The sequence below is a fragment of the Stegodyphus dumicola genome, chromosome 11 (assembly GCF_044657685.1).
Source record: "Stegodyphus dumicola isolate Sdum_Otavi_A_Nest chromosome 11, ASM4465768v1".
In the NCBI taxonomy this organism is placed as follows: domain Eukaryota; kingdom Metazoa; phylum Arthropoda; class Arachnida; order Araneae; family Eresidae; genus Stegodyphus; species Stegodyphus dumicola.
The window spans coordinates 113,981,219-114,001,176 of NC_140778.1; positions in this window are offsets into that span (position 1 = coordinate 113,981,219).

Sequence of the window (19,958 nt, forward strand, 5' to 3'; positions counted from 1 at the left end):
AATGTTTATATTTCACTCACTATTTCTAATCAATCTCATAAATAATTTGTGAATTTTTTAACTTTGTTTTCACTCTTCATTTATATTCGCGTATTTTCGTATTAGAAATTAGAAAGCGAGAACAAAATTTAACAAAATATAGTAAATACGGACTAGTCTGCAGGCTGGAATGCGATTTTTAATAACATATTTTCATTAATAAAATAATGGTAATGACTAATTTAATGAAATAATAATAAAAATATTTATTACCATTAGATGATTAGAATGAGATTCAATACAATTAGATTTTGAGATGAACTTACAGCAATAATAAAGCTTTACATAACAATAACAGAGATTTAAATCTGCTTTTTTCGATAATTTTGTTGTTATAATATAAAAATCAAAATCCGAGATACATTGGTTGCGTTTAATAATTTAAATTTAACAAATATTACATTGGACTATCAGGCAAAGAAGGTACAGTCAAAAGTTGTTAATCCGGACTCATCGGGACTTCGGCGATTCCGGATTATCGATTTTTCCGGATTATAGATCATCAGTTTAAATCTCGTAAGATGGCACGCAGAAATTCTAAAATTAAAAATATGAAACTTTAATTTATGAAATAAAGAACAATTATAATCTAAAGGGTATCAAAATTTACAAAAAAAAAAAAAAAAAAAAAAAAAAAGCTTAATATTTATTTGTTTACTAAACATTTCTTTCAATGTAAGTTGTTTTAAGTTGCTTCGTTTTATGTGATAATACTTTCTCTTTAATTCTATAAACAGACACAATTTCTTGTTCAGTTACAAAGTTCCGCTGTTCAAGTCCCGTTAATTGTTGTGCCGAGAATACCGACTAACTTGTCAATCGAAATTTTTTCGTTTCCACTAACCTCTCTGTCACATTCTTCATGTCTTTATCCATTTTTTTGCAGCAATTCCACTTTTTGTTTGATGGACATTGAAACATACTTTCGATTTGTATGATCCTTTGGGAGCTCCAGAATCGGAAATTCTATTTGGCATAATCGAAAGTTCAAGTTTACTTTTATAAAATTGCTCTTACAGCCTGCAAAAAATAATAAGATGGATCCAATTCGAAGATTAAGGAACAACACAATCATCAACATTAACTGAAATAGATAATTAGATAATTTTAGATTATACCGTCCATTATACATAAAACACGCACGCGAAAACGTATTCTGCGCTTGTGCACACGCATATGCGCAGTGGTAAAAGTCTTACGCGCACGCGTAAACGCCTATGCGCATGCGTCAACATGGCGCATGCGCAGAAAGTTTTTAGCTTTGAGGTCTGGATTATAGATCATTCCGGATTATGGGTGTCCGAATTAACGACTTTTGACTGTATATCTTTAACGAGAATTTTTCTTTGTAAAATTGGCTTTTGTTTATGTTAGCAGAGAAAAAAATCCGTGACTTATACATGCAATCATCAAAAGAATTTTGGGAACAGTTTTAAATGTTCATGAAGAATTAATTATACGTCAATTTTTTTTCATAGGTAGAAATTTCGTCTAAAACGATCGTTATATCCAAAAGTTGAAGTCTATTTCATTTTCAACGAATATTCTATTTGCACATAATATATTTTCTAATTTATTTTAGAAAGAGTAATCTTTCACCTTTTCAAAAGAATAAGGAAATATTGGGTGTTGACACAATGTAGTAAATCTGTTTTTCATATTTCTTCCAGTAATGAAAACGATTACCATGGAATATTTTCAAAGCAAAATTAAGAAAACCGTTTACGCCAAATTTTGCATAAAGTATCTTCTCATGTATTTTTTATTTAAAGTTTGGAATTTTCTCTTTGAAAATATAAAAATCATGAAGAGCAAAATTAATTCATGAGAAATAACTCTGAAATACAATAATTACATCGTAATATGAAATAGTGGAGAAAAGTGCAATACAGTTTATTTATTCACAAATAATCCCCTCATATGCGTAATTTATGTACTGTCAATTGAGAAATATAGGTTAGTAAATTAAACCGGTTATTTCAATACTTTTCCTTTATCAATATTTTTACGGGCTCTTCAGTAGAGCGGTAAAGGTGGCTGAACACTTATAGCTCGCTTGAGTTTAAATCCCGGATAAATAGTTGGATTCACGGTTTTTGTGTAACGTAAATGCAAGCCAGCTTCTCTTAGAAAGTCCTCCGCGAAGGCATAACTCCCCTTATACAGGTAATTGTTGTGTGCTTTGATGTAATTCAGTAAGCGAACAAAATTAATCCAATCAATACCAAAGAACGGGTTGATTACATGTGAAGTTTTCCACCAGGAACGTAAATGCGAGCAATTTTCTCTTAAAAAGGTTTACAGGAAAGCATCCATCCCCTTAAGCAGATAGCATTCGCGTGCTTTTCCGTAATCCAATCCTAATTTTCATACATTTAATAGTAAGTTGACATACACCTTATTACAGACAAAATAACAACCTCTTTTAAAGATATTTTTTTATCAACTTGTCTGAATTCCCTTTATCTCTTGAGGAGTATAAGAATTTCAGCAAATAAAACTGGCCGAAATTTTATAAAATGTAACTGATGTTTTGATTCAATTTAGAAGTAACGTGAACTTTATTGATATTTAAATACTTTTTGGCAGATCTCATCCTAGAAGAGGGTCTAAAGATAAATTGATTTTAATTTACAATCAATGAACAATTCTGGATTAACATACTGTCAATATCTCTCTTGTCTTTTAACGATACCATTTCGCGGAGCTTCCTTTCTGGTCTTTGTTTCTGGCGTGGCGTCAACCAAGAAACAAATTCATGCCAAATATGCTCGCCACAGTTGCCAGAAAAACACAGTGCAGCTTCCTTCATTTAACGCAGGCCCCACAATTGGGACACGTTATTAACCGGACCTCTTCTCGCTCCTCCCACTAAATGGAACCCTCTCATTGGTTATAATGAATGTCAATCACGCATGCGTTCAAATGAAGAGTTTTGGCTCCGAATTACTAGAATAAGTACTTTATGTTTGTCATAATAATGAAGAGCAACTCAAATATCGCCAATTTGTCGTGATTTTGGGATCTTCGCGCATTTTCTTTGTTCTTTACTGAAATTTTTTGTTCGTTGTTGTTCGTATGCAGACAGAAATTTTCCATAAGCTAATCACTAATTTTAATGCTTTAACGTATTAAACGCTATATTATAAGGAGAAGCATTTACAGTATACTCTGAAATATTTTTTAATCACTTAATACTATAACAATAATTCGTGTCACTGAAATAATTTTTCAGTATTTCCTGAATTAAGTTTTTATCAGGATCATCAAGTCTTTCGATATTAAGCATGTTTATTAATCTTTGAACAAATGCAGTTTCAAAATATTAGTCCTAATTTTATTTTCTAACATCTCATAGTTAGATCTCTTATAATTTTGAACTTACGTTATCTTTTCTCAAATAAAATTCGTAAATTGTGAATGATCAGAATAGCTATTACTCTACACCGATTTCAGGAGGTTTTTATAACACAAAACAAGTATAATAATAAATGTTTAATAATTTTAATTTATCTTAATTTAATTTGATCTGTTTTTATATTGTAACAGATATGCAACAACAAAATATCCTTGATTCAAGTTACTTATGTAAACTTGTCATTGTGATATATAAATTATGGTGTGCGGAAAAAATGTCACCCGGAAAAAGGGGAAACGGAAAGAATGTCCCCGGAAAATAAGGAACGGAAAAAATGTCACCCGGAAAATAAGGAACGGAAAAAAAGGAACTCCAAAGTCTCGCCAAATAATGTTGCCAATCTTAGTTGGGGAAACCGGCCAAATTCTAATTTAACCGGCAGGGTTATAGCGGATTCTCTTGAGGGAGGTTTTAAGGGTAAGACGTTGAGCTGGCTGCAGCCGAGCAAGGTCATTTCGATGGGAGGTTTTTCCAACTTGCCTGCGGGAAAATCGTATGTTCTCCCCCGCGTTTGCTTCATCGTTTCATTTAGGAAATCGACCCACATCACCCAGAAGGAAAGAATTCATGGGGAGCAAATGTTTCTTCTCTGTTATATCAATGATTGCCGCCCTTGAAACTAAATTTCATCCATCCCTAACTGGAAGTTAGCAGTTTGTGTCACATTAAAGTGTTGATAAATGACGAATTATCAGTAAAGACGGCACGCGAAAGCTGCTTGTTTGCAGGACTAAATAGCTTAATAATTTGTTAAGCTGTAAAAATTTAAACAGAACTGTTGGCGTAGTATAGTCTGTTATATTTTATTACGGTTTAACGAACCTAGCAATAATATTATATTATGCATTCCTTTATTATTTAATCTATCCGTAATATGAAATATAATTTTCTAAACACTAACGATTTATCATCAGTTAATTTATAAAACGATAGATATTTTAAGTGTCAATTTCTTTTTCACTTTAACGCTTTATCATTAGTTTTTTTTTTTTTTTTTTAGTCTAAAGTAAAGAGACTTTGCTCCTAGAGGACTATTCTTTTCGTTTTGCGATTTTACGTTGAATCCCTATAAATAGAGAATCACTTTTCAAACTGTTGCCACCAAATGTTGGAGACCTGAATTATATTTGATGTCGCGTTTGCTTACTAGAACTTTACTTCCACGGACGCCCTCTGGCGAAAGAGACTAAAAGTAGTCAGTTGAACGGCTGACGCGTCTAACAGATGTATAACGATAGACCGTCTCCGTATAAAGTATGCTTGTAATTATTATAACTTGTAAATATTTTGTAGATATCTTTCATATGAATTAAAATTTCTTAAAAAAAGTTTATAGCTGTGTTTCGCAGTGAATCGAAGTTCATCATAGAGACGGATACCGACAAGAAGGAAAGGCAGGCAGTTCAGGGCAGCCCTATTTAGAAGGTAAGTGAACTTTCACTTATCTATTTAATGATCAAAAAATTTTAATAGTACAAAGTTGATAAAATTTTTAACATGGCGCCCGAACAGGGACTGCCAGTAACTGCTGTTTTCCTAACTATTGAAACTGTCTAAATTGATATCATTGATATAGATGATACATAAGCATAAATAATTAGTGAATTGCTGATAGTTGTTGGATTACTGAATGTTGGATTACTGATGACGGAATTCATCGATACATTGAAAAGGAAACGCGGCTGATTGAATGATTTAAGTGAAAAGAACACGATATTAAATAAATAAAGCTAACGCACAAACCGTTAAAAAAACGCCCCTTTGGACGTAATTTAAAATCTGAAAACTTTCAGATTTTTGTTTTCCCCCAATGGCGTGGTAAAATGAATCATTAAAATCGAAGGTGAGCTTCTTAATAACATTTATTTTGAATATTCTAAGAAAAGTAGTTTCCCATAGCAATCCTAGTAATTTTAATTACTAACCACACCCTAATCGAATGATAAGAGTGATTAGCTTATACAAATTAAATGGGTAATGAGATGATTTTCGTCAGTTTTTGAGAAAAGAAAGCCTGAGAACTGAATTCCCATTCAAAGAAAATCTGCGAATTTCGCTTAAAAAAGTTTAAAGAAACTTATGCTAAAAACAAATTCTTTAATCTGCGTTGTCATCATGGCTAGCCAATTTCACATTTTTAAGTAATGAAAGACAGACATGATGTTCCACCGTCGGTTATTGACTGAATGCTATTAACAATAGACAGCCTGTATTATGCTTTTCATTACTGATCGGCTGTTAGAGGGAAGCCTCTTTCAAAGGAACAGAATATACCACTTTTATGTTCTAGCTTTCTGAAACATTTAATTTCAAGTGCATTACTTGGAGATCATCAGGTGACAGTAATGAATCCCCCCACCCATCCGGAACCTACAAATGAGCACAACTGAACACATTTCAAACTTTTTCCCACACGTTCAGCGGATGTTAGGAAACATTCCCATAACTGAGCAATAAGATAATTTTATGGATGCTATGTTTGAATATGTAAATGTTAGCGTTAAAGCGTGGAATCCGTTATTTCATAAAATAACTAGGCATTCCATGAATTACCTCAGATAAAGTACATAAAGTTATTGAATTTTACACTTTAACTAGTAATTTTATAGAATAACAGTTTCCTAATCGTTAAAGAATTAGAAAACACCCTTCGTCAAAGTGTTAGTAAATGCCTAATCGTAAGTAAAGATGGTGTTAAAGCGTTAGTAAATGACGAATTGTTAATAAAGATTGCATGCGAAAGCCCTAACTAATGTAGCAATAATAGTATATTATATGTTCCGTTATATTATATGTTATTTATAAATTATTATATGTTATTTATAAATTATTCTATCCGTAATATGAAACATATTTTTGGAAAGAATTTCACCGCTTACCATTAGTTAATTTATCAAATAACGAACTTATTTTAATCTCAAATTGTTTATTTTTCACGTTACCAGTCTGATATTTGTTAGTTATAGTATAAGTAGGTAAAGTGTGAAATTATACACTTTAACCGATTGGCTTGTTATTTCACTAAAAATCAAGTTTTTCTATGAAACAACTGAATTATACGCTTTAAAGGTAACATATATTTGTAAAGTTGCATCATTTATAACGTCCACTCGCAAGACAAGATTCATGATGCGAAACTTAGCTAAAAATATTCTAGTCCTATCTATTTTCATAGTTTAAAATTTTAGCCATTTATGGTGAAATATTTTCAATTATAAAGCATTCGTGGCAGTTTTTAAATATGAATGAAATAAATCCTAATAAGCAGATTTCGTAGCAATGTTCGCTTTTGTATTTGAATACAAATATGGAAGTGTTGCATTAGGTAAATATTTGATTAAAGGTATGTGGTTATGGCAAAGCCTCGAGGGCTATCTGCCTAAGGGGAGGGATGCCTTCGTGGAGGATATCTAAGGGAAACTGGCTCGTATACACGTTACACATGGCGAAATCCACGAAAACGCCCATGCAGCCAGCCCGTTCGCGGGATTCGAACCTCGGACCGAACTACCAGTGTTCAGCGACTTTACCGCTCGGCCGCAGGTTGGCCCATTGATTAAAGGTATAATTTACAACTAAGTAATAACTCCATGAATCAAAAGAAATGTTATACAATGTCGCTTCTCAGAAATCATATGTAGAACAGAATGATTTCTGACAAATCAATCAAATTTCAAGTTATTCTGAAATGTTTTCTACAACAAAATTTATTTGACAAAGCCATCGCATAAATGCTGCTTATTATTATTTTCATATTTCTTTTTCATCAGTGGCATTTTGTTGTTCACCTTATGTCATTTGGTGATCAAAATATTTAGACCGAGTTTAGACTTTTCGGCAAATATTCAGTGATTGCTATAAAACCTGGCCAGAAAACGGGAGACCACTAGAGAGGGAAAAATAAGCAATGAAAAGAGTCACACTGGCAAAAATTTTTATGGAATACACCCCTTAGAATAATTAGGACTGATTTATAGGAATTTAGCAAAAGTAGTAACATATCATTGATAAAAGTATATCCCAGGAGAAAATATTCATATTATTATATAATGTTCCCTTAAAAAGAATGTAATATTTAGCAATCATACTTAGTATTGCCGATTTTTCAAGAAACACAAAATTCACAAGGTTTTGTGAGCGAGTACACCATTCAATACTTTGCAAATGAGCCGCACTTGATCAAACAAACCATAGGCTTATACACAACCGTCTAGGAGTAATTTAGTCAGGTATTTTTCTTTTAAACGTTAATATGCAAAATATAGAATTAGTACTAAATATACATAAATTTTAGACTTGATTTTATTTTAATTATGTTACAAGATCAAGGACACTTATAACATATTATTCACGCCAAGAAGGCTCCCGCCTTCTTGACGTGCTTTCGTGGTGTAATGGTCTGCGCGCTGGTCGTGTATTCCAGAGGTCCGAGGTTCGATTCCCGGCCAGGGAGTTGCTCATTTTTCAAGTCTCCAGCTTCCATAAAATATCGAATGTCTCTACATGGAAGTAAAGAAATATTCGACATAACAGGCATTTAAATTTTTCTCATAATATAAATTTTGCGTGGGAGCAGTTTTACATTGAGCTGGAAATAAGTTTATGTATTCTGCAGTAAAAATTTACGTTTATTCAATTAATTATTTATGTGGACTGAAAATTATTTTTTCATTTTATGCAAAATTTATCTGGCGAAATTGAATTTAGAAATTTTCTGCATTGGCTATATTTTTCTTCCTTCTGCAGAGATTGGTATATAAACGAGACATATTTTGTCGAATGCCGTTACAGCACTGCCGTAGCACAGTGTCCGTTTATTTATACGATGTTCCCATCATTGCATTCTTTGCGATCCTTTTGTGTTAATATATTCAAAAATTTAAAGGGCTATTACGTAAATTACAGCATTATATGTTACACGATGGGGATTAAATTGAATCCATATTCAAAATATTTGCATGTCTTTTTACTCATATTTCTAGCAATTTTATTTTCACAGGGAAAGTTACCAAAAACTGATGATATAACAAGATTAACAGTCATTTGTTTAATACGTAAATACGTAGTTGTTTTACGTAGTCAATTGATTGACAGTCATTTCTATAATACGTAATGCAGCTCATCAGCGCTCCAGCGGTCGCTTAACACTTAGTTCGATAGGGGCTCAAATCCCAGCAAACAAACTGGTTGCAAGATAATTTAGTTATTTCTTCATGTGCAAACTAAATACGATCAAGTTTCCCTTTCTCGTACTTCGTGAAAACCTCCACGAAGCCATCCCTTCTCTTAGACAGACAGTTCACGTGCTCTGCCATGATTCAAATAACCAAAGCAAAAATGAGGAGAAAATGCAGTAGATACTAGCTATTCAAGGGATAGAACAATTAATAATAGATGTAGAAGAGCATTTTGAAATCATTTCTTGTACCAATTCCGGGGAGTTCTAAATCACCGAGAGTTCTTAAATGTTAAATAACTTCAGTGCCTTTAACTGAGTCAGAAAATTGGAATGATGGAGTTGAATTTTTTGAATTTTAAAATTTGCAAATTGCTAAGAAAGACGAATCTTCTGCTCAAGTGCTTGCAACAATTTTGAAAATTCAAAATTTGCGAATCTATGGGCGGCGTGCGTGATTAATTACATCAAACGCTTCTAATAATTAACATAAAAACTCTAAAATTGCGGGGACTGTAAATAATCTAAAGATATTTAGAAATACAGCAAGATTTGACAGTTGAGGAAAATTGAAAAATACGTTTTAATTATCATAAAAGATAAACAGAAAATAATTATAATGTAAGAAAGAAAAATTTTCTCCTTTCTTTTTGTTTATTTTCCCGATTTAAAAAAAATGATATAAATCTAAAATTTGGTTACTTAGGGAAATTGCTATAAATTAAGCATAAAACAAATCAGCGTGAGAGTGGTTTTGCATACGAAATGAGACTGCAACACATTTCAACCAGTTTTAACCAGCTTCAGATGTTAAAAAGTTCCATAATTAAGATCTTCTTATTGTAAATGCCCAAAGTTCAAATCTTGGCATAAAATTAAATAACTTGGGCATTTAAAGCCCGAATATTGGAAAATATCATAATTAAGAATTTTAAGAATCTTATATAATTCTTAATTAAGAATCATAATTAAGAATCAACAATTGATTCAAGGCTTCATACGAATACAATAATCCGAATGGAATGTAAAAGATTATTACTATTCTAATTTATATTGAAAGTTGTTACACGACCTTGAAAAATATAATGAGACTTTTCTAATACGACAGCTAACGGCGGCTTCAAGCGATTTTTAGGCCACTTATATAAGATGGTTGCATTAGAGAGGCAAATGTATAAAAACCTGTTTATTTATGTTGTAGGAAACACTTTTAGAGTTTGCCGTCATGAGATTCTCTGTACTTATATGTAAAGCACTTATAAAAAATATGTCTTACTAAAACGATCAGACATATTTAGGCTTCTAAAATAATGTCAAAAATTTTAAAAAGAAAATCTAACAGAAAAGTTGCTAAAATGGTTAATTTAAACTAGTTAACACAGTTTATGATAAATAAAACATTAATTAAAGCATTGCTTCAATATGAGAATTAACATGATCATCAAATTAGATTATTTAGGATATGGCAAAGTACCATAAGATTATCTGCCGAAGTAGATATGGATGCTTTCATGGAGGACTGTTTATAGCGAGGAGTTGATACAAAAATTATTTCATACTGTAAGGATCTTAAGTTTTACTAACGTTTATTTTATTTTAAATCTTTACTATCACTTCTTATTTTCTACTTCCGGCCAGAATTATAAGCGTTAAGGATTTTATGCAAAGTTTGTCTGGCGAACGCCAAGTACTTAAGTTGTGGCTTTTTGCCAAGCGAAAGAGAGGAAACAGTGAGTTCGAAGCAGGCCGCTTACCTTAGAAGTTACGCAGTTGCTATTTGCCTTCCAGGCCAGAGGTTTTAATCCTCTTGATAAATTAAACGTATTGTAGTGTTCACAGTCTCTGTGCTACATACGCTTCCTGTTATTATAAGGCCAATCTTCCACGTTTATTATTCTAAAGTTAAATTAGAGTTTAGTTTTATTTTTATACTTTTTTACGTTAGACCCCGAGTGGAGGGTCAGTGTATTCCGAAGTACGGAAGTTATTGTATATAGAGAAAAATAAAGGGTTTTGTATACCCTTCGTCTGTATCCTGTCTACTTACCACATTTAGTGAACATAGCTTTAGTAAGCTCTCTGTTCCGAGTCAGGTCCTTGTATGTTCCCGAAGAAGGTTAGAAGGAACATTGAACCTGATAATACGTCAGATAGAAACTGACTCGTATTTATGTTACACATGGAGAAAAACACGAAAATTTCCTGGTAAGCAGCACATCCGCCATGGTTTGAACGCCAGTAGAACTACCAATATTCAACGATTTTTACCTCTCGGCTACTAGTGGTCGAAGGTCATTTAAGTTATTCTCTGAATTTCAAAGTTATCGGTCTATGCTTTATTACACGTTTATTCATGTTCAGATTTTTGGAAACTAGAGATAAATTCAAACCTGGAATTCTGGATAACCAAGTTAAATAATTAAATTTATTTAATTTTTCGTTTTGATACGTTTTAGGTTATGAATACGAAAAGCTCCCACGTATGATTTATTTGGAGCTCAATTTGGAGAGTAGAATGAATAAGTTTCTTTAATTTGGTTTGGTTTACTTGACTGTAACAAAGCGCACGAAAGTTATCTGCCTAAGAGAAGGGTTGGCTTCGTGGAGGGCTTCCTAAGGAAAACTAACTCGTAACTACGTTATATAGGAAAAAACCACGAAAAGCTGCTTTGTAGGAATCGAACCCAGATCTAACAACCAAGGTATTCAGCAAATTAACCGCTCGGCCGCTTTTAATTTTCCATAAGCTTTACACGTAATTGTAATTAATATAACTACTATGAGTAAAAATCCATTCTAAGATATCCATCCATGTTTCAGCCTATCAGCGGCCGAGCGGTAAAGACGCTGAACACTGGTAGTTCGGTCCGAGGTTCCAATCCCGCGAACGGGCTGGCTGCATGGGCACTTTCGTGGTTTCCCCATGTGTAATATGTATACGAGCCAGTTTCCCTTAGAAAGTTCTCCACGAAGGCATTCCTCCCTTTAGGTATATAGCCCTCGTGCGCTTTCCCATAATTGAATAATCCTAATCCATCCATGTTTCTAGTTGATTTTTGGTATTCTGTGAAGATCATCACCCTAGAAAGATGATATTCAGTGCAAGTGTTTGTTTATACCTATAGAAATGCCTGTCACTTTTGGAAGTGATCGTCTTAAGGAGATGGTCGCCAATCGTTTATGGGCTACTAGATGGTCCGGCTCTGAGTGGATTACGCATTGGTGCATTGTAAAATGTATTAAATCCTCTCTAAGACGATCATCCACGTTTCTAATTATTTTGGTCTTTGGTGGAAGTGGTCGTCATAAAGAGATAATGATCGGCACAAATGTTAATTTCTACTCTGGGAAATTCTTTTGGAAGAGGTCGCCATAAGAGGGTTCACTGCATATTAAATGTTTAAATCCAGTTCACGTAGTTATATAGGATCCATTTTAATTAGATTTTAAAATTTTAGTAAAATAAAAAATCTGAAAGGTTTCAGATTTTAAATTACGTCCAAAGGGGCCTTTTTTTAAGATTTTGTGTGTTACCTTTTTTTATTAAATATCATGTTCTTCGCACTTAAACCATAAAATTCAGTTCAAGAACAGTATCGCAAAATAATTTTAAATTGAGCACATTTTTAGAATTTCCGACTCACAGTCTCACGCGCTGGAGATAAAAATGTTTTTCCTGTCCAACGTTGCCATGGCTCGCTTTGAAATTCTTGAGTTTTTTAATCAAAAATTCGTTAACGTTTTACAAAATATAAAATCGATATTAAAACAAATTTCAAATTTGGGCTTCCAATTGCCCATATTCGCAGTAGGATTACGTTATTCGAAACTCGATGGCTCTAGGTACCGTTGTTTTATCACAATATTTGGTGGCAACAGTTTGAAAAGTGAAACGGACATTCAGATTGATTCGACGCAAAATCGCAAAATGAAAACAATAGTCCCTCAGGGACTAGTAATTTTGGACTAATAATTTTGAAATAAACCTCTTAATTTTAAAAACTGTGGTATTCTTGTTTTCAAACTTAAGTGCAAAATTAAACAATTTTTTTCCTGTGCAGATACGTTACTTTTAATTAAAATCAAATGAGAAAAGAAATTATGCGAAAATTAATTAGCTAAAAAGTTTAGTACTATTCTTATCGCAAACCGTAACTTGAAATTGCATCTACAACTGTTTCTTATACCACTCAGGATGAATTCGTTTTCTGTTATGCGTCAATCAATGTTTCACTAAACCGCAGCTTAAGGCTATAACTACATGCGGTGCGAGGACAGTAATTACTAAAGACTTGACAATGACCGATGCTGGACAACCCGCTTCCCCCGCTGGCTTCCATGCGAAATCTTCTCCCTCTAAACACCCCTCTATTTTTAACCTTAACGGAGAAAACAGCAGCTAGCATATTGTCTTGCTTCTACTCACACATGTTTCCAGTAATTCGAAGTTACCGGTTGTTGAGATAAAACTTTTATCACTCAGCTTGGCGATCTTTCTAAACATGCCTTATAATCCCCATTGCAAACGAAGGGTGACATTTTTTCCGTTCCTTATTTTCCGGGGATATTCTTTCCGTTTCCGTTTTTTCCGGGTGACATTTTTTCCTACAGCCATAAATTATACTTTGTAATTGAGATTTTCATAAAATTTCTATGCACCTCATACAACTAGTTAATAATAAGTAAATGGTGTATCATGTTGTATATGGTTAAACTTTGTAAAAAATTAAGAAATCATATTGCATGGTTTCAAATTATAAATAAACTGTTTAAATCTCCTTTAATTAGCAAATTAAAAAATGGTTTGGATAAATTTATGTTACTTTTGTTTTGGATAAGTAATTATCGTTTCTTTTAGAATTTTCTGTTCAATAGCTCATTTTAATAATTAAACATATGTTTGATTTGGATCCCATCAGTGGCCAAGCAGTAAAGTTACTGAATACTAATAGTTTGACCTGAGTTGGATTCCAATCGAAAGGGTTGGCTACATAAGCATTTTTGCAAATTTCCAATGTGTAACTTGGATACCAACCAGTTTCCTCTAGAAAGTCCTCCACAAAAGCATTCCTCCCTTTTGACAAATAGCACTCACATGCTTTGCTGAAGAATTTTCTGTTGAATAGCTAGCTTCATTTATAAAGCAAATTGAACTATGTTTGATTTCAGATTAATTAAAAAATGAAAGGCAACTAAAAGCTAATTATCATTTATTTTAATTTTTTAATTTTTCTCTTCAAGTTAAACAGCAAAATACAACTAATAAGTTAATATAGTATAGAAACTAATACATAATGATCATACTGGATATTTTCTGGGCACATGATATAAGAAATACAAAAATAAACTGTTGATTGACTCCATAAAAATAAACAGATTTAAAGATTTTATTCCAGTTATTGAAAAATTAGTATATATATTGATTAAATCTGTGCAAATTAAAGATTAAAACTTTAACGTGCAACTGATTTAATAGCAGAGTAGGTAACACTGATTTCTTGAATTTATGGGTTCCTGTGCTAGGCGAGAAAATGCTGATATCCTTAGCTATTTATAATCCATTCTAAGGAAGCATTAGATCTTTGTATAGTTAATTTTCTTTTTAAAAAAATGTACATTAAGATGGTAAATAATGATTTTATGTTTCTACTGGGTTACTAGAACTTGTATTTTAAGGTTATTTTAGTAATGAAGATCAACTCAAATATTACCAGTTTGTCCTGATATATTCTTTGTAGATGTATTCTGTTCCTTTCAAAATGTTTGTTGATCATTTACTTGTAAGATAGTTATAAAATAAGGTATTTTCTCCTGTCCTTCCACATGTCTTCATGGTGTAATTGAAAACAGACTCAATGCATATTCGAGAGTTCCAGGGTTCCTGTGAGAACATTGACATTTTTCACACTTCCTGCTTCAAAATAATCTAAGGACGTCACATAGTACTTAATTGTTCAAAAGCTAGTCAATAATTTTAATGCTTTTGCCATTTTGTAGGGAGAAACATTTATATTATAATGGGAAATATTTTTATAATCACTTTAAATTATTGAAAAATTAGTAATTGTATTTGCTATTTAATAGCTGATTTAATAACAGAATTGTTAGTGCTGGGATTTCGTTAATTTTGGTTCCATTTCCAGCTGAGGAGATGCTGATGTCCTTAATTATTTATAATTCATTCTAAAAAAGCATCAGATCTGTGTACAGTCAAGTTTCTTATTCAAAAATGTACTTTAAAATGCTAAATAATGATTTCATGTTTCTGACTTGAATTATAAAAATAATCCAATTTCTTTGTGATGATCTTGCATTTCATTATTAGCTTAAAATGTATTATGACATGGATATGTATTAGTTTACTACAGTCAAAAGTCGTTAATCCGGACTCGTCGGGACTTCGGCGATTCCGGATTATCGATTTTTCCGGATTATAGATCATCAGTTTAAATCTCGTAAGATGGCATGCAGAAATTACAAAATTAAAAATATGAAATCGTAATTTATGAAATAAAGAACAATTATGATCTAAAGGGTATCAAAATTTACAAAAAGAAAAAGCTTAATATTTATTTGTTTACTTTATTAAACATTTCCTTCAATGTAAGTTGCTTCGTTTCATGTGATAATACTTTCTCTTTAATTCTATTAAACAGACATAATTTCTTGTTTAATTACAAAGTTCCGCTGTTCAAGTCCTATAATTGCTGTGCTGAGAATACCGACTAATTTGTCAATCGAAATGTTTTCGTTTTCAATAACCTCTGGGTCACTTTCTTCACTATCGGAAGCGAATTATAATGACGAGGAACTTGATTTAAATCATATCAAAGACGGAGTATATCGAGATGAAATACTACACTTAGTACGGAATTATAAACCAAATAAAATAAAAACATCTGCCCTGAAGATAAGGATAGTGCTGACAGATCAACTTCCAATCCGCAGCGTGAAATTGATAAACAGATTTCGGATTTCAAAACATACTTTCGCTTTGTAGATACAAATTACATATTAGTAAATATATATCGGAAATTTTATTTGACATAATCTTTCTAATCTATCATAATCTAATAATGACGTTTCTGCCCCCCCCCCTCTTCCGCAGAGCAGCGTGAAATTGATAAACAGATTTCGGATTTCAAAACACACTTTCGCTTTGTAGTAAATATATATCGGAAATTCTATTTGACATAATCGAAAGTTCAAGCTTACTTTTATAAAATTGCTCTAACAGTCTGCAAAAAATAATAAGCCGGATCCAATTCGAAGATTAAGGAACAACGCAATCAGCAACATTAACTGAATTAGATAACTTTAGCTTAGCGTATAACTCCGTTACACATTAAACGCGCATGCGCGCAAACATATTCGCAGCCGTAAGGATCTTACGCGCTCTCGTAAACGCCTGTGCGCATGCGTGAACGCGACGCATGCGCAGAAAGTTTGTAGCTTCGAGGTCCGGATTATGGGTGTCCGAATTAGCGACTTTTGACTGTACTCACACATTTAAAAAATAAATACCTTAAAACTTCCAAAGACTGATATAATTAAAAGTTCAAGATAGTGTGGTATCTTGATATTGTGCTTACATCAAAATCTTAACTAAGCTTTACACATTTGAGCAATATAATCACAAATTAGATAACTGAACTAAATTTCTGTAAAATAACATGTAATGATTATAAAAAGCACACAGTGACTTAACTATCTAAAGATAAAAAATTTCCTTTATGTCTGGTATTCTATTTAGGATCCAGAAAAACCACAAAGCCACCTTTACGGCTAGCCCATTTCTAATGATTTCAATGTGCTTTGAACTATTAATGTGTGGATGGAGAACCCCAACATACTGATTTTTTTTACTCAAAAGACTTCTCCTTATCTAAGCAATTAAAATTTTTCTAAAAGACATATATTTCATACATAAAATATCAGTAAATGACACATTAAAGTTTTTTTTATATATATATATTAGATTTATTTAAAACATTTTAATGAACACTATATATTATACTTAGGTTCAAGTCATAGAATATCTAAATATTAATTCTGATTATTGATTTAGTTCCACACGTAGCTGAGTAGTTAAGACTGCTGAATGCTGGAAGTTTGATCATAGGTGAAAGTACTGGCTGTATGGTTTTTCCTGTGTGTAATGTAAATGTGAGCCATTTTTCGTTTGGGGAGGCAGATAGCCCTCGTGTTCTTTGCTGTATTCAAATATCCTAATCTAAACTTTTATTCATTTTTTTCCATTTAGTAAATATATGGCAGAGATAGTTATAATTCTTATGTATTACAGTGCAAGGATAAATTGTTGTTAATAAAAATAAACAAATAAGTTTCATCTTTACCCTCCCCCCTGTGTGTGTGTATGCATGCATAAAATTTTGATTTTTCCATCTAAATTTGTTTTTGCATTTAATTATTAAACTTGAAATGTCAGTTTAATGCCGCATATGTAACTCAAGTGCATTTTTATCCAACCACAACTTTTTTTTTAACTGCAGTGTGTGTACAAAACTTATTTAATTTTACTTTGGATTCACTAGAATTTTTAATTCGATACTGCCATTTTACCTCTGCAAGATGATTGTTTTCAGAGATAATCAAATCTTGAGCTTATGAGAAAACAAATCACTCGCGGTAGTTCTAAATTTTTTTTAGTTTAAGGAACAATATAATAAAAAACATGAGCATTTCTTAATCTTTTTCTTGAATCTTCATTGGGCTACACTTTGTTATGTTAAGTATTTATCATCCTTGCTGCATAATACAGTCAAGAGTCGTTAATCCGGACTCGTTGGGACTTCGGCGATTCCGGATTATAGATCATCAGTTTAAATCTGGTAAGATGGCATGCAGAAATTATAAAATTAAAAATATGAAACCGTAATTTATGATATAAAGAGCAATTATGATCTAAAGGGTATCAAAATTTACAAAAAAAAAAAAAAAAAGCTAAATATTTATTTGTTTACTTTATTAAACATTTCTTTCAACGTAAGTTGTTTAATTTGCCTCGTTTCATGTGATAATACTTTCTCTTTAATTCTATTAAACAGACATAATTTCTTTTTTAATTGCAAAGTTCCGCTGTTCAAGTCCTATAATTGCTGCGTCGAGAATACCGACTAATTTGTCAATCGAAATTTTTTCGTTTTCAATAACCTCTGAGTCACTTTCTTCACTATCGGAAGCGAATTATAATGACGAGGAACTTGATTTAAATCATATCAAAGACCGAGTACATCGAGGTGAAATACTACATTTAGTAAAGAATTATAAGCCAAATAAAATAAAAACATATGCCCTGAAGATAAGGATAGTGCTAACAGATTAACTTCCAATTCATTCGCGCCTTGTCGTTTCCTTTCTCCCGCAGAGCAGCGTGAAATTGATAAACATATTTCGGAATGATTAGATAATCAAAGGATACGTCTTTATCCATTTTTTGCAGCAATTCCACTTTCTGTTTAATGGACTTCGAAATATATTTTCGCTTTGTAGATCCTTTACATATTAGTACATATATATCGGAAATTTTATTTGACATAATTGGAAGTTCAAGCTTACTTTTATAAAATTGCTCTAACAGTCTGCAAAAAATAATAAGCCGGATCCAATTCGAAGATTAAAGAACAACGCAATCTGCAACATTAACTGAAATAGATAATTAGATAATTTTAGCTTATACCGTCCGTTATACATTAAACGCGCATGCGTAAACGTATTATGCGCATGCGCACATGTATATTTGCAGTCGTAAAGGTCTTGCGCGCACGCGTAAACGCTTATGCGAATGCGTGAACGCGACGCATTCGAAGAAAGTTTTTAGCTTTGAGGTCCGGATTATGGGTGTCCGAATTAACGACTTTTGACTGTAATTGCCAGTTTTCAGAAGTTATAATTCAGTGTAGTGTAATATTTAATTTATCTTTCACATTAAAACTTCAAAAATAATGAGCATCCTTTTTTATATTTTTATTTCATTTTGATTTTTATAATAATTAAGAGATAGAAGTCTTCAAAAGATAGGATAGTCTTCAAAGGAATATAACTGCTATTTGTTTTAAAATTTATTAAGATCTATAAAGAAGGCAATACAAGAACATGTCATATATGCATAAGAATTTTGGTCCTTGTCCAGTAGCAACAGGTTTAAAAAAGGAAGAGAACGTTCTGACTGGCTTCCCAATGTAATCTATATATCTTCAAGATTTTGCCATCAAGTAACTTCCTGAATTCTAAAAATTATGTCACCTGTACTTCACCAGGTGACTAGTCCTGTGTTTTAGACACCATACACTGACAATACTGAAAGAGAATTGTCATTTAAGCTCCAGAGTTTGAATGCTGTTTTCAACTTTAAATTAACAATTTATTTTATTAATTTGATCTGAAGTTTATGAAAATTTATCTTATATTAAAATAAAAAAAAGAAAAACAATATTTTTATTTGCATGCATAAAAGACCTGGGCAATTTGAAAACATACACTAAAGTTTTAGCATTTTCCTAAAATATGATTAAGTAAAAATAACCTCGACTTGACAATATCCTGATTTAATGAAAAGTTTCATGAATTATGTAACACTTTGATTACTATTAATTGTTTGAAATGATATTTTTGCATCCTTAATTGACAAACTTAATGACTATAGCACAGAGAATTAAAAAAAATTACTGAATTTAATTCAATGAACTTTTCATTAAGTCACTCGTGGGCAAAATTAAGAGAATTTGCAAATTATGTTTTTTTTTAAGAAAAGTTTTGAATCTAAGGTACTAATTATGCCGCCAAAGAATTATGCAAATATTCAGAGTCGAATACGTAATCGTACATGTGCGTATCTGCGGAGCTATGATCATGAAAAGAATGTCAGCGCACGAGGGGTTTTCAACAATTCATTACAATACTGGATATTAATATGCATTGTGATTGCACCTGTATATATTTGTGTATATTTGATATCTCCTTTTTTAATATCTAAATTATATTACACTTCATTTGTATTCCTATTTCATTGCCGCTTTGCTCTGTATATCAGAGACTTCGAGGATTTTTTCAACCCTCCATTTCATGTGTTCTATAACCACTAGTTGGCACCACTTTACAGTAAATCACCTATCTACATGTTGGAAAATTTTTTATCACCAGTTCGGACTAGCGTCCACTTCTACGATGGAATCAAAGAGTTAAATGCAATGGTAGCCACAGTAATTTGCTATAGAGTTCTGCCGATTACGGTGTGTATGTATAAAGCCAATGGCCTAGAAGAGTTCCCCCAGATTCGGGTAAAAACCAGTTAGTTACATGCCT